The sequence below is a fragment of the Eriocheir sinensis genome, chromosome 63 (assembly GCF_024679095.1).
Source record: "Eriocheir sinensis breed Jianghai 21 chromosome 63, ASM2467909v1, whole genome shotgun sequence".
NCBI lineage: Eukaryota > Metazoa > Arthropoda > Malacostraca > Decapoda > Varunidae > Eriocheir > Eriocheir sinensis.
The window spans coordinates 7602866-7617690 of record NC_066571.1 but is presented as its reverse complement, the minus strand read 5'-3'; the positions used below and the strand labels follow the sequence as shown (position 1 = coordinate 7617690).

The 14825-nt window shown below is 43.2% G+C and overlaps 1 long non-coding RNA gene across 2 annotated transcripts in view; it reads right to left on the bottom strand.

Moving 5' to 3' along the window:
- The window catches only part of LOC126986950 (uncharacterized), a 106870-nt gene that overhangs the window by 52142 nt on the left and 39903 nt on the right, over positions 1-14825 (bottom strand). Inside the window, exons 2-3 of one of the 2 annotated variants that reach the window (XR_007740074.1) lie at positions 7388-7774; positions 1279-1445 (exon numbers count right to left, since the gene is read on the bottom strand). This is a non-coding gene — a long non-coding RNA (uncharacterized LOC126986950). Of the gene's footprint in view, positions 1-1278; positions 1446-7387; positions 7775-14825 lie in introns of those variants that run through there. The other variant, XR_007740075.1, reaches the window with a different exon arrangement.

The window sequence follows — 14825 nt, the reverse complement described above, 5'->3', positions numbered from 1 at the left end:
TCACTTTATCCTTTCTAATTAAGCGTGAAAATTAAACACACTAGAATTCCATAATGTGATAATGTGTGTGTGTGTGTGTGTGTGTGTGTGTGTGTGTGTGTGTGTGTGTGTGTGTGTGTGTGTGTTGAGTAAATAAGACTTCAGGTGAGCTCTACAGGTGTTCCCTTACTAATTTAGCCTCACACCTCACGCCCCACCTGCCTATGCTAACGATGTCTCTCTCTCTCTCTCTGTATCTACCAATCTGTTTATCTATTTGTGTTAATCTCCATCTCTCTCATTTACATAAACACACACACACACACACACACACACACACACACACACACACACACACACACACACACAAACACACATACATAGGAGAGATGGAGTGTGAGAAAAAAAAAACGATGTAATGTCGCCACTTTAATTTCAACATACAGCTCCGTGGTGCAGTGGATAACGCCTTTTACTGCTACCTGGCGGACTAGGCTAATGAGATTCTAGATGACAGGAAAAGTTAATACCGTCCCCGGGGCCTTGAGCGAAGAGGATGGGATGGGGGGGGGAGGTGCCAGTCGTGACCATGGATCGGTTTTAAGAGCTCAAAAAGTTCCTGCTGTGTGGGTGTTGGCAGGCGATCACGAGCCCTCCACGTGATCAGACCGAGGGTGGAAGGCGCAAACACAGACAGAAGGGAAACAAATAGAACTCGAATCATCGCCTACAAAGGTCCGCAATTTCCTATTATAAAAGGAGACAAAGTGGAAAAAACGCGCGAATAAATACCAAAACAAAAGTGGAAAACCGAAAACCGAAAGCCCTCAAAAGTGAAACCAACATCTCTCTTTCTGTGGCGGGAGCGAACGTTTGTGTTGCGTTGTGTTGCGCTGTGTTGTATGTGTATGTGTGTGTGTGTGTGTGTGTGTGTGTGTGTGTGTGTGTGTGTACCTTTGATTACTCTCTCTCTCTCTCACGCACGCACGCACAGAGGCACATGACATACAGTAACATAAACACGAAACACTCATATCTCATTTCTCTCCTTCCTCCTCCTCCTCCTCCTACTTCCTCTCTCTCCTATCCTCCTTCTGTATGTATTTCCTTTCCTTTTCCTCGCTTCCAACACCCTATTCCTTTCCAAGTCTTCCCTAACATTCCCTTACATGCACTCCCTTTTCTTCTCTGTCTTATCTTATTCCTCCTCATCACCACCACCACAACCACAACCACCACCACTACCACCACAACACATTCCATATTCCCTTAAAACATAGCCTCAACAACATACCCATTGTCAGCGCCATAATGAGCTGTCGAGAGCCATAATCCGGGATGTGTCGTGCTGGCTGCCTCGCGTCGGCTGCGTCAGTCGGTCGCATCTCGGCAAGGGTACGTTCGCACGCTCTCTCCTTAAAGGCCGTGTCGGGGCTCTGAAGGGCTTTCATTACGCCCTGCCGCTGCTGTGGAGAGCCAGATAGGGGGAAGATTGAGTGGGTAAGGGAACTGAGGAGGAAGATGGGTCGTGATAGGTGGGAGGTGTAGATGAGGAAGGAGGAATGATTGGGTTAGGAGAATGAAGGAAGAGACGGGTAGGGTAAGGTTAGGTAAGGTAAGGTAGGATGGAATGTAGGTAAGGAGATAGGAAAGAGAAAATGGAACATGGGATGATGGAATGAGGAATTATTGGGTCAAGGGGAATGTAGGGAAAGATAGAAAGGTAAGATAAGGGCAAGTAAGATAAAAGGAAGGTAGGTAAGAATGAAATAATGAAGAAAAGGTGGATGGAAAAGGAAGGTGAAATGTAATCGGGAAGAGAAAGAATAACCAAGAGGAATATAGAAGAATCAGTACGGAAGAGATAGAGGAGAGAAAATAGATGGAAAAATAAGATAGAGATAATTGAGAAAAGAAAAACTGGATAATGAAGAATATTGTGGAAAGAAAAAGAGGTAGAAGGTGACACGAGGTGAGGAGAATAGGGAGATAGATAAAGACGAGTAATGAAGGAGAGGTAACGTGGGGAAAGAGTCGTGAAAGAGATGAATGTGAAAGGGGTGCGTAAGAGGGAGGAGAGGAAAAAGTAACTACAGAGAAGAAAATGGATGCTAAATGAGAGGGAGAGGAAGGAGAGTGAAAAAATACGAACAAAGGGGACGAAGGAGGTAAAGGAAGCGAGGAAGAGGAAGAGGACGGTGAAAGGGAAAGAAAATTAAGGGAAGAAAGAGGATGACAAATGAAGCGTAAGAGGAAGAGTAATGGAATGTGTGGAGAGAGAGAGAGAGAGAGAGAGAGAGAGAGAGAGAGAGAGAGAGAGAGAGAGAGAGAGAGAGAGAGAGAGAGAGAGAGAGAGAGAGAGAGAGAGAGAGAGAGAGAGAGAGAGAGAGAGAGAGAGAGAGAGAGAGAGAGAGAGAGAGAGAGAGAGAGAGAGAGAGAGAGAGAGAGAGAGAGAGTGTGTGTAGGTGGAAGAAGAGGCGAAGAGGAGGCTGGAAAAGGGAAAATAAAGAATAAGAAGAAAACGGAAGAGAAGCGGGAATAAGGAAACTTTGAATATATGAAGGAAAGTATGAAGACGTAAGCACAAGAAAAGAGGATAAAAGGAAATTGGAAAAAGAGGAAGTGGGTCACGACAGGCAAACAAAAAGAAAAGAATATGAGAAAAGTTGGAATAAGAAAAGATGAGAAAATAGGAAAGGAAGTGTGAAGGAGTAAATGCAAGAAATAAAGGAGAATATAGGAAATAATAAAAGAGGGGAAATATGATGGAAGGGAAAGAAAATTATGGAAAGGATGTCAAGAGAAGATGAAATAGGAAAAACTGGGAATATAGAGAAAGTGTGAAAGAATAAGTAAGTAGCGGGCTGTTTTTCACATCGTTTTCTTTTTTATGCCCTTGAACGGACTCCTCTGCTGTAAAAAAAATGAATATAAAAATAATTAAAGGAAGGAAAAATAACATGGCAGGGAAATAAGATGGAAACGATGTCAAGAGGAGATGGGAAAAAGAAAAAAATATATATATGAGGAGAAGAAACATAACTCCATCAATCAAAGAGGGAAAAAAGTAAAGAAAAAAAAAGGTTATGAGATATGAACAAGAAGGTTAATGAGGTAAACACGAATCGATAAAAAAAAAAGTGAAAATGCTAACCGGGTAATAAGCAGTTAAAATAATAATAGACGAAGCAAAGAGCACGCACGAACACACGCACACACACACACAAACACACACACACACACACACACACACACACACACACACACACACACACACACACACACACATTACCTTCAATCTGGCAGCTCCAAGACGAATTCTTTTGTCAACACCATTCAGTTTAGATTGCTTTCCCTCCTTCCCTCATTCTCTCCTTCCTCTCTCCATCATTTTTTCCCTTCCCTCTATTTGTCCCTCCTCCTCCTCCTGCTCCTCCTCTCTCCTTCGTCCTTCCGTCAATGCTTTCCTCCCTCTGTTTGTCCTTCCTGTCCCTCTCTCTCCCCTTCTTCTTCCCCTTCTTTCTTCCCTTCTCTTCCTGCTTATCTCCTCTTCCCTTCCTCGTCTCCTTAAGCCACGTGAAAATACGCTTCCTGGAAACATTTATTGGTTTTGTAAAGTCGCAAATCCCAGAGAGATCCAATTATTAGAGAAATTGCTTACAGAATTGAGAGTTTAACGGGTGTGTGTAGATACGAGCGTGTTAGTGTGTGTGTGTGTGTGTGTGTGTGTGTGTGTGTGTGTGTGTGTGTGTGTGTGTGTTAAGCTAATCCCAAATCTAGTTAGCCGGGAAGTAAAAAAAAAAAATCTCGTATTGTTGTCTGAAAATATTTATCAGAATCTATTCGAACATTTTTCATTTTCCTGACATTTAGGAATATTTCTGGAAGTGCACGTGCATACAAGCATTGCATACAGACACAGGCAGACGGGCAGACAGGCGGTGAGACAGACAAACATAAGGAATAAAAACGTCAACACACACACACACACACACACACACACACACACACACACACACACACACGTTTCTCACCAGGTAACCTCCTCCTCCTCCTCCTCCTTTTATTCCTTTTATTCTTCCTCCTCCTCCCATCGCATTCCCTTCCCCATACGAAAGCCCTCCCTCCCTCCTCCCCTTCCACTCATGCCACACACAAAGGAGGTAAAAAGGGAAAACAGAAAGGGATCAAGATACTAAACAGCAGAAAAGGGAGGAAGAAAGGAAGGAAGGAAGGGAAGGGAAAGAAGGGGGAGGGAGGTAGCATGGTCTATTAACAAACAAAACACGAAACAAACCAACACAAAGAAAATCACACACACACACACACACACACACACACACACACACACTGACAAAAAACAATCCCGCGGCACTGACTGACAGGTAGGACGCCCAAACGAGCAGCCAGTCTCTCTCTCTCTCTCTCTCTCTCTCTCTCTCTCTCTCTCTCTCTGAAGGCGCGGCAAACAAAGAGGACGGGACGGAGTTGTGATGAAAAATGAAACTGTTTTAAAATGTTTCCGCAGCACGCGACGCCTGGCTTCATAGTGCAACGAATATATAAAAAAAAGTTACTAAATAATACAGAAAATAGCAACAAAAATGGCTGTAGGAATGTATCAATGTATGTTTGCATGTACGTAGGACCGCCTTCACCACCACCACAACCGCCACCACCACCACCACCTCGACATTCACTCCACCCCCGACAGCAACAAAGTACAAAAGCTAATGAAGGGAAGGGAGAGGGAAAGAGAGAGAGAGAGGAAGAGGAAGAAGTTGAGGAGAAGGGAGAGGGTGAGAAAATGGGAAAGCGAGGGAGACACAATGGAAAAAAAATGCACGTTGGAAAAATGGGAAAGGAGAGGGGAGAAGTTAGCTACAAAAAAACGAAGAAAAAAAAGGAAAGAAGGGGAAGGGGACATAACAGTTATCAGAGAAGAACCAGCATATTAATAAGGTTAAGTGTGGAAGCTAAGGAGAGGGAGGAGGGGAGGGGGAGGAAACACTGAGGTAGGAAGAAAAAGAGAGAGAGGGAGGGGAGGGGACAGGCGTTAATAGGTTGATAGATTGAGTGAAAAGAATATAATGAGGGAAGTGATGGCAGCTGAGGTGAAGAGGAGGTAAGGGGGAGAAAGTTAAAAGGGAAATCGAAGAGGAGGGGTAAAGAATGGATGGAAAGGTAATGAGTGTGGGAATGAGAGTGGGAATTTAGGGTTGGAATAAAGGATGGGAATTTAGAATGGGAATTGTTGTGAGGGAATGAAGGTGGGAATTAGGTGTGTTAATGAGTGCGGGAAAGAGAGGGAGGGTTGAGGTAGGGGTGAACGTAGGAGGGGGGGCAGGAGGAGGCAGAAAATATGAAAGCAGAGAGAGAGAGAGAGAGAGAGAGAGAGAGAGAGAGAGAGAGAGAGAGAGAGAGAGAGAGAGAGAGACCTACTGACAATATACTCAGTTAGTGAAATACGAATGGCTGCTACCGTAGAGTTTTTTCACCTTACATTATGGCGCAGTAGGAAGGCTGAAGAATACAAATAAAATGGATAAACGAAAGAGAACCTACGGAGGAAATACTCATAGTGAAATACGGATGGCTTCTACCGTAGAGTTATTTTTGGGGTCCTTTACATTATGGCAGAGAGAGAATGTTGAGGAAAAGATAGATAGATAAGAGATAGATAGAGAGACAAAAGGCATAGTAACTTAAGGAAATGGGAGAAAATTAGAGAGTAGAGGTAGAACGTTACGGTAGAGAGGAGAGGAAAGGTTAATAGCTACTGGGAAGGAGGAGGAAGAAGGGGACAAAGCTAATGGGAAGGAGTGAAGGGGTGGTGATGGGGGGGGGGAGGTTATTAAAGCCTGGCGTCCCTTGACTTAGAGGCTGTCGGGACCTATTCAGTCTTGGCGGTGACGTTCGTATACATATATTTAGGACACTGAGAGGCGGGCACGGACGGGAAGGAGGACGAAGGGGTGAGAGCGGGGAGGAAGCAAGGAACAGAGGGAGAGAGAGAGAGAGGGAGAAAGGAACGGAAATGGGGGAAGAGACGGAAAGAAGGAAGAAGGGGTAATACTGGAGAGGAAGCGAGGGGCAGAGGGAGAGGGAGCAAGGAATGGAAAAGCAGGAAGAGACGAGAAAACGGAAGAAGGAAGTGAGGGAGAGAACGAGAGACACAGAGATGGAGCAAGGACCGGAAAAGGAGGCAGGGACAGGAAGAAGGAAGAAAGGGTGAGAGCGAAGAGAGGGACAGAGGGATAGAAGGAGGAAGAGGGAGAGAAAGGGAAGGGAACAAAGAATGGAGGAGGGTTACTGAGCAGAGCGAGGCTTTCCTAGAGCTTCATCAATCAGTCGCACCTTTAGATAGACAGAAATACAAATAGATAGAGATAGAAATAGATATATAAAAGATAGATATGTAAAAGATTGAAAAAAGTGAGAGACGAATGAAATAAAGGAAAAGATAATGGAAAAGAAATAGATAAGAAATAGATATATAAAAGATAGATATGTAAAAGATTCAAAAAAAATGAAAAACGAATGAAATAAAGGAAAAGAGAATGGAACTAAAATAGAGACACCTCTCCACCCGAAATTGACTACTCTTTTGCCTACTCTTTACTTTTATCTTTTATGGGAGCGGCGAGTAGCGGGCTTTTTTTTTTTTTGGCACTCTTTTCGTTTCCCTTGAGCGGTTTTCTTTGATGTAAAAAAAAAGCAAGAGAAAAGTAAAGACAGAAGAGAGAAAACGCTGGAAAAATGTGGAAGAAAGGAAGAAAGAAATTAAGATAACAAGGAAGGGAAGAAAAACAGTGATATATTAATTTTCCTTTCAATTATTAAGTTTTCTTTGTAACGTCTCTTTTTCCTCCAGAAGCAAGAGGGTCTGGTCTGGTCAGGTGGTCTGGTGTGTGGCGGGAGGATGTTTTCGCCTTCGTATCGGCACCTCTCTCATACGTTCTTTCTCGACACATTCAGTTTTCATCATTAATCCGCCACCAGTTAGTAAGTCAGTTTTTCCGGATGTCTCAAAATCACAATCATTCAGGTTTTTTTTTTCTAGTAAGGAAGTTAAGTAGTAATTCAGCTTTTCCCGGATGTCTCAAAATCACAATCATTCATTTTTTTAGTAAGTAAGTTAAGTAGTAAGTCAGCTTTTCCCATATGTCTTAAAATCGCCAACATTCAGTCTTTTTATGTTCCTCAAAATTTAATCACTTTGAGATGTTCACGTAAGGATGATCTCGTGTGAATTGAGTGACCGTATTTAAACCGGCATTCCGTAATCCTGCTAACAGACAGACCGACACAAAAAACATAGACAAGGCAAATACACTGAAAGCAGATCCTCCTCTCCTTTGTCGGCGGAGATAATAATAACCACAACAAAAATAACCACAACACTTACCTTGATCCATAAGCTGCCGCGGTTGACGACTGCGGGACGACGAGGCGGAGAGCGCACCCTTGCCAGATAGTCGTACTCAGAGCATAGTGTTGACCGGTTTCTGACGTGTAACTATCGCCAAGAAACATCAGCATTTAACTATTTTAACGATAACTACAAACACATCTCGTTATTGGGGCCCAGGAGATAGTTTTTGGGTCGGAAATCGGTAAATGTTACAGGCTGAGTACGGCAATTTGGCAAGGTGGGTGGAGCGGGAAAGAGACAAGGCACTGTTATGTTGGCACTGTTTCGCTGGCACTTATGGTTGCACTGTTAATACTGCTTCTTGTTACGGGGCGAGGTTATGTTTCCTTTCTTTATTTGCTATTTCTGCCACTCTCATTCCTGAAACAACAGAAAACGAGAAAATGTGAAGGTAGTGTTAATTTTAATGTTAGTAGTATTAGTATTAGCAGCAGCAGGAACAGAAGCAGAACACGCAAAAACAGCAGCAACAGCAACCACAGAAGAGACAGCATCACTAGATTAAAAGATAAGTAGATGAAAAAAAAATAAAGGTTTGTAAAATTGCGATAAATATATACTGACGGACGACAGTATTCATTATCCAACCCTTCATTAATATGAGTGTTTATTGCAAGTTTACTCATTCACTTACTCATTTCTTTATCAATTTCTGAAGCTATTTACTCATTCATCCATCCATTTCTACGTCAATTCATTATTATCGACTCATTCATCCTTTCATTTCTACGTCAATTCATTATTATTAACTCATTCATTCATTCATTTCTACATCAATTAAGCAATCTAATCATTCATTCATTTCGACATACGTAGATTCATGAAGCTATTTATTTACTCACTCATTCATTTCTACATCTAATTATTCAGCTATTTATACATTCATTCATTCATTCATTCACTTCTACATCAATTCATTAACCTATCTATTCACTCCCCCTCATTTACTTCTACATCCATTCATTAACCTATCTATTCATTCATTCATTCATTCATTCATTTACTTCTACATCAATTCATTAACCTATCTATTCATTCATTCATTCATTCATTTACTTCTACGTCAATTCATTAACCTATCTATTCACTCATTCATTCATTCATTTACTTCTACATCAAATTATTAACCTATCTCTATTCACACATTCATTCAAATTTACATCCGGATATTTAGCGGAGTGGATATTTTCGTTAACGTTGCAATTCCACTTCATCTTTTTCAACAGTCTGCATTTCCTCCGCTGTCAGGATCCATTGCTATTTTTCTTTTATTTCCTTACTTCCTAATCGAGTTTTTTAATAACATTCTTTTTTTTGTGTATGTGGATGCTGCCTTTTTTTGTTTGTTTGTTTGTTTCTATTTTTTTTAATCTAATCTCGTGTTCTGTCGATACCGTGATAGAGTTTTGTTTAGCCTCACTCTGTTACTGACGTCTCTCTCTCTCTCTCTCTCTCTCTCTCTGTTGCTAGCTCTATGCCACGTATCTATTAGTAAATTAGTTTGTCCTTGTTAATATCTTTTTATACACTTTCTGTTAGTTTGTTGGTATCATGCAAAAGTCGTCTCTCTCTCTCTCTCTCTCTGGCAGAACAGAACGTGTTTGTTTCCAGCAAAATGAAAAGATTAACTTCCGGTCATCAGCGTGAATTTTATTAGGCATTTATATACATAGGGCGTAAGGGGGAGGGAGGGGGAGGGAGGGGGAGGGGAGACAGGGGAGGGAGAGAGAGAGAGAGAGAGAGAGAGAGAGAGAGAGAGAGAGAGAGAGAGAGAGAGAGAGAGAGAGAGAGAGAGAGAGAGAGAGAGAGAGAGAGAGAGAGAGAGAGAGAGTGTGTGTGGCCGGTCATAGGCTGAGTGGGTGTGACAAAATGAGAGAGGAGAAAGCATAAATGAGGGGAAAAGGAGTGGGGTTAGGAGGAGGAGGAGGAGGAGGAAGAGGAGGAGGAGGAGGAGGAAAAGGAGTAGGAGGAGGGAGAATTTTCCAACTTCGTGTCCTGCAACAATGATTCTCTCCCGGATAAAAAGTTAAAAAAAAATTAAAAAAAGGGAGATGGGAAACAAGAGTGACAGTTACTGGGGCATAAATAGACATAAATAGCTAGATAGATAAATAGATGATAAGATAAATAAACAGACTGACAGACAGACTTTTATGCTCCCAACGGACATCGAAAAAAAAAAAAAGAGAAATCGACAAAAACATAAAAAACAAGGATATAATTATACGTGTCATAAACGAGTGTGAGCAAGAACGATGAGGCGGCGGCGGCAACAAACAAATAAATTAACACACACACACACACACACACACACACACACACACACACACACACACAGCTGACATGAATAATCTGTTTTTCGAAACTATACACAATTTAATGGCGTTTATGAAAGGGAGGAGGAGGACGAGGAAGAGAAGGAAGATGTAGACGAGGAGGAGGAGGAGGAGGAGGAGGAGGAGGAGGGGAAGAGGACGAGGACAAAAAATTAATAAGAAGAAAAAAGAAAAAATTGGAAAGACAAAGAAAGTTAATTATTTTAGCCTTTCAATGTGAAGGAAAAGACCAAAGAAGATGGAGGGCAAAAAAGCAAAGGATAGAGAAGAAGAAAACAAACAGGATGAGAGAGAAAATATGGCCATCCAACCCTATTACCTTCCCTCCCTACCCCCCTTTCCCTCCCCCATACCAACACCTCTTGCCTCCCTCCACCCCTTCCTCTTCGCTTTCCTCCCTCAAACTCATCCCCACTCCTCTTTCCTCCCTCCACCCCTCCCCTTTTTCCTCCCTCCAAATCCTACCCCCTTGTCTTTCGTCCCTCCAACCCCTTCCTCCTTTCCTCCATTTTGTCACTGGAAAATGGAGGAAATATTTGATCGCTGGTGGAGGAAAAACACAAATAAGAGAAGCAATGACGGAAAAAATCAGCGTGGGTTAACAATGGACGTGTGTGTGTGTGTGTGTGTGTGTGTGTGTGTGTGTGTGTGTGTGTGTGTGTGTGGGTAAAAGCAACAATATACACACACACACACACACACACACACACACACACACACACACACACACACACACACGAGAGGACAAACACGGACAGACAGCAAACACAACACTACACGTCAGAAAAAAAACACGACTCCTAACAAAACAATTCAACAAAACAATGAAAAACAAAAACAAAACAACAACAACGACAGGTACACACAAGTAACACACACACACACACACACACACACACACACACACACACACACACACACACACACACACACACACACACACACACACCTTTGAGGAGATTTAACTTTTCACTTTCAATATTTGACAGTATACGTGGAACTTAACTCTCTCTCTCTCTCTCTCTCTCTCTCTTTCCTTTCTTCATTCCCTTTTTCCTTCAAATTTCAGCTCTTCTCTTCGTTTCCTTACTTTATCTTTACCTCCATACCTCCTTCTTTCCCTCCCTCTCTCTTTATCTCCTTCTTTCCCTCCCTCTCTCCTTATCTCCTTCTTTCTCTCCATCCCTCCCTCTTTCCTTCGCTTCCTTTCTCTATGTTGGCAGATTCCTGGAAAAATGATACAATCCTCCTCCTCCTCCTCCTCCTCCTCTTCCTATTCTGCCTCCACCCAATTTTGCTTTCTTCTCTCCTCATTTTATTCCTCCCCTTTTTCATCCGTTTTTACATTCAAAGAAAAGAAAAATGTTGCAACAAATATTTTTTTCTGTCTATCGTACTGATTTTTTTCCTTCGCAAGACAGTTCTATTACTTACACACACGCGCACACGCCCACACACACACACACACACACACACACACACACATACATATACAGTGGGTGACCTTTCGCATAGATATTCTCTCTCTCTCTCTCTCTCTCTCTCTCTCTCTCTCTCTCTGTTTGCTACTCTGGTCCAATCACGGAAACTCAAACGCAAGAACAGAATGGAACACAAGAACAACACAGACAACTCTCACACACACACACACACACACACACACCACCAGCATCAGAGCGGCATCACGGAAGACTGCATCTCTATACCTGACCCCATTTACCTGCCCCCCTCCTTCCATCTACCTGTTGCCTCCCCTCTCTCACCTGTCCGCTCACCTCCCCCGTCTTACCTGGCCTTCATTTGCCCCTCACACCTGTCCTTTACCGCGGGAAGCCATCACGCGCACACCTGACAATGGATTCCACCTCAGACGTGATGGAACGCCTGGCTAGTGTGGTCTTTATTTCCTCCCTTGGTTACCTGGACACGTGAGCAAGGCCAGGTGTGTGACAGGTGTGTGGAAGAGACGGGTGTAGTCTGTTTGTTTGTTTCCATGTTTGTTTCTGGCTGTTAGTTTATCTTTATGCTCTGAGTTTGTTAGTATCTGTCTCTATCTCTATCTATCTATTTATCTATCCATCTATCTATCTGTCTATCTCAGCACACCACCGCCACATCGGATGAGTTGAAGAGAGGTAAAAGTGTTCTTATTCCAAACCGAGCAAGTCGACAAAATCCATTATATAATACCAGTTCTTTGCTATAAAAATATTGATAAGGGGAGGAATTCAACTATATGAGAAATAACTATCTAGCGCCACACATATCTTTTTTGCTTCCTCTTTATTTCATTTCTCGTCCTTGAGCTGCCTCCTTCACATTAAAAAATATTGACAAAAAGAGGAAATGGAAGGATTAAATGAATAAAAAAAATACTGAGGACTTCTTTTTTCCTTTGTTCATCCTTTTTTTGCTTCCTCTTCTTTTTTTTTCTTCTTTGAGCTGCATCCGTCTCTTTAGAAAAAATATTGATAAGGGGAGGAAACCAACATATATGAGAAATAACTATATATGTATCGATTTATCTCTATCTATTTACACATCACCACAGCCACACAGACACATCTTTTTTTTTTCCTCTTTATTTAATGTTTCATCCTTGAGCCGCCTCCTTCACATTAAAAAATAGTGACAAGAAGAGGAAATCAAGTATATGGGAAATAACTGTGTATCTATCTATCTCTTATCTACTAACACATCACAATCACCACCTGCATCTTTTTCGTTTCCTTTTTTTTTTTCTTTTTTCTCTATCTGTCAACCCGCCACCACCACCACCACAGACACGAAGCCAACTTTTCCCGTCAGGTACAATCCCACCTTTAATCACTATTCCACCTCGCGTCAGAAGACAAACCCTGACCGCTCACTCCCGCATCTCCGCCTCGCTCTCTCCCTCGTCTCTCACGCCTAACAAATGAACGGCAATATTTCCCATTACCCTTAATCGTGGCCCCTTAAGGCTCATTCCTCCCCATTAAGAGAGACAGCTATTACTCGTGGGGAGGCTGGGGAGGTTAGGGAGGGATGGGGAGGAAGGGGAAGGGGAGGGTTTAAGAGGGCATCTGGGAGTGTCCTTTTGCTGCAGGTGATAAAACAGGAATGCTACGAGTCTTCCTGAGCGAGTGTGAGTCTTAAGCGAGGAATTGGTTGCTAGGTCCTGATTTATTACCGTGGGATCTCTCTCTCTCTCTCTCTCTCTCTCTCTCTCTCTCTCTCTCTCTCTCTCTCTCTCTCGGGTGTTGGTAAAGAGCATCTAATTAACCTTGACTCGCTAAACCCATTCCAGGTGAGACTGTTTACCTGTCCCACGCCCGAAACCGCCTATCTCACCTTTCTCTCTCTCTCTCTCTCTCTCTCTCTCTCTCTCTCAATGATATATTTAGCCAGCATTCTCGATTAGTTTTTATTTTCTTTTTTAATGCAACGAAAATAATAATATGCAAGTATAAAAACGAGGAAAATAAAAAAAAGAGGATTGAGTTAAGATAAATAAGAGTTGTTTTCCACGGAGCTCTGTTGATCAGCGCAGGTAAGTTCCAGGTAAGAAATTATATGTACTTCACCTGCACGTAGATCACTTTCTCTTTCCTGCTACCTTGGTGTGTGTGTGTGTGTGTGTGTGTGTGTGTGTGTGTGAAGAAAAACAGCCACTGCCACACTATAGAAAAGTTAATATATATAAAATTAATATGAGGAAAACAAGACAGCCAACACCACCACCACCACCACCACCATCACCACCGCTACCACCATCACCACCACAGCCACACTTCTCCATATTGAGAAAACACGAAACAGCCTCTTTTTTTTTCTTTTTTTTTTGTCACGCGTCATCACCCATCCCGACCCATCACCCCTTCCTCCCCTTCCCTGCCTCCATCCCTCCCTTCCCTCCTGTCTTCCCTTACTTCCTTACCTCTCTCTCTCCCTTCCTTCCTTTCCCTCTCTCCTCTCTTCTCTTCCCCCTCCTTCCCTCCTCCCTTCCCTTCCTTCCTTCCCCTCTCCTTCCCTTCCCATCCTTCCTTCATCTCTTCTCACATCCCTCCTTCCTTCTCCTCTCTCTTCCCTCCTTTCTCCATGTCTCTCTCTGTCCTATTTTCCTCCCTCTCATCTCTCTCTTCATTTCTCCTCCATTCTTTCCTCCTCTCTCTTTCCTTCTTCCTCTCAATCTCTCATTCCTCCTTCCCTCCTCTATTCCATTCCTTCCACTTTCTCCCACCTCTTTCCTTTCTATCTCTCTCTCTCCTCATTCATTCTCCTTTCCCCTTCTTTCTTCCCTCTTTCCTCCATGTCTTTTCCTTGCCTAAGTTTTCCTCCCTCGGCCACTAATGTTCTGTTCTCCTTTCCTCAACTCTCCCTCAAAAACCTTACCTTCCTGTTTTCTCCCTCGCATCCATACCCTCTTCTTTCCCTCTCTCCAGCTCTCCCAGCCTCTTCCGTCTCTCCCTCTCCCTCCTTCCCTCACAACTTCCCTCTTTTCCGCTTTCTTTCCTCCTCTTTCCTTGCCGTTTCTCGTTCCCTTTTCATCCCCACCCTCTTCACCTCTCCACCTTCGTCTCCTTCCCTCTTTACCATACCTATTTCTTCCTATCTTCCTCTTCCTTTCCCCTCCTTTCTTAGCCCTTCTCCTCTCTCCTCCCCCGGGCCATCTTCTCTATCTCTCCCTCCGTTTATCATTGCCTTCTTTCAATCCCTACTTCCATCTCTCCCTATCTCTTTTCCTTCCCCTACTGCAGCCCTTCCTTCCCTTCTCCCTGTTTACCATCTTCATTCCTCATTCTCTCCTTTTCATACTGTCTTTTCCCTTCTCCCTTCATATGCTTAGCTATCTCTCTTCTGCCCTCTGCTCCTAACGCCTCCTTACCATCCCTACTTCCCTCTCTTCCTCTCTCTTTCCCCATTCCACTTATCCTTATCCTCTCCTCCTACCATCTCACTTCCTTCCCTCTCACGTCGACGAGGCGAGGACTACAATGCCCTCTGAGGATCAAACGAGGCCTCCATGGGATAGCAGCGGAGGGCGGGCCGGAGGGAGCGAAGGAAGGGCGGATAAAAGAGACGAAAGGCTAGAG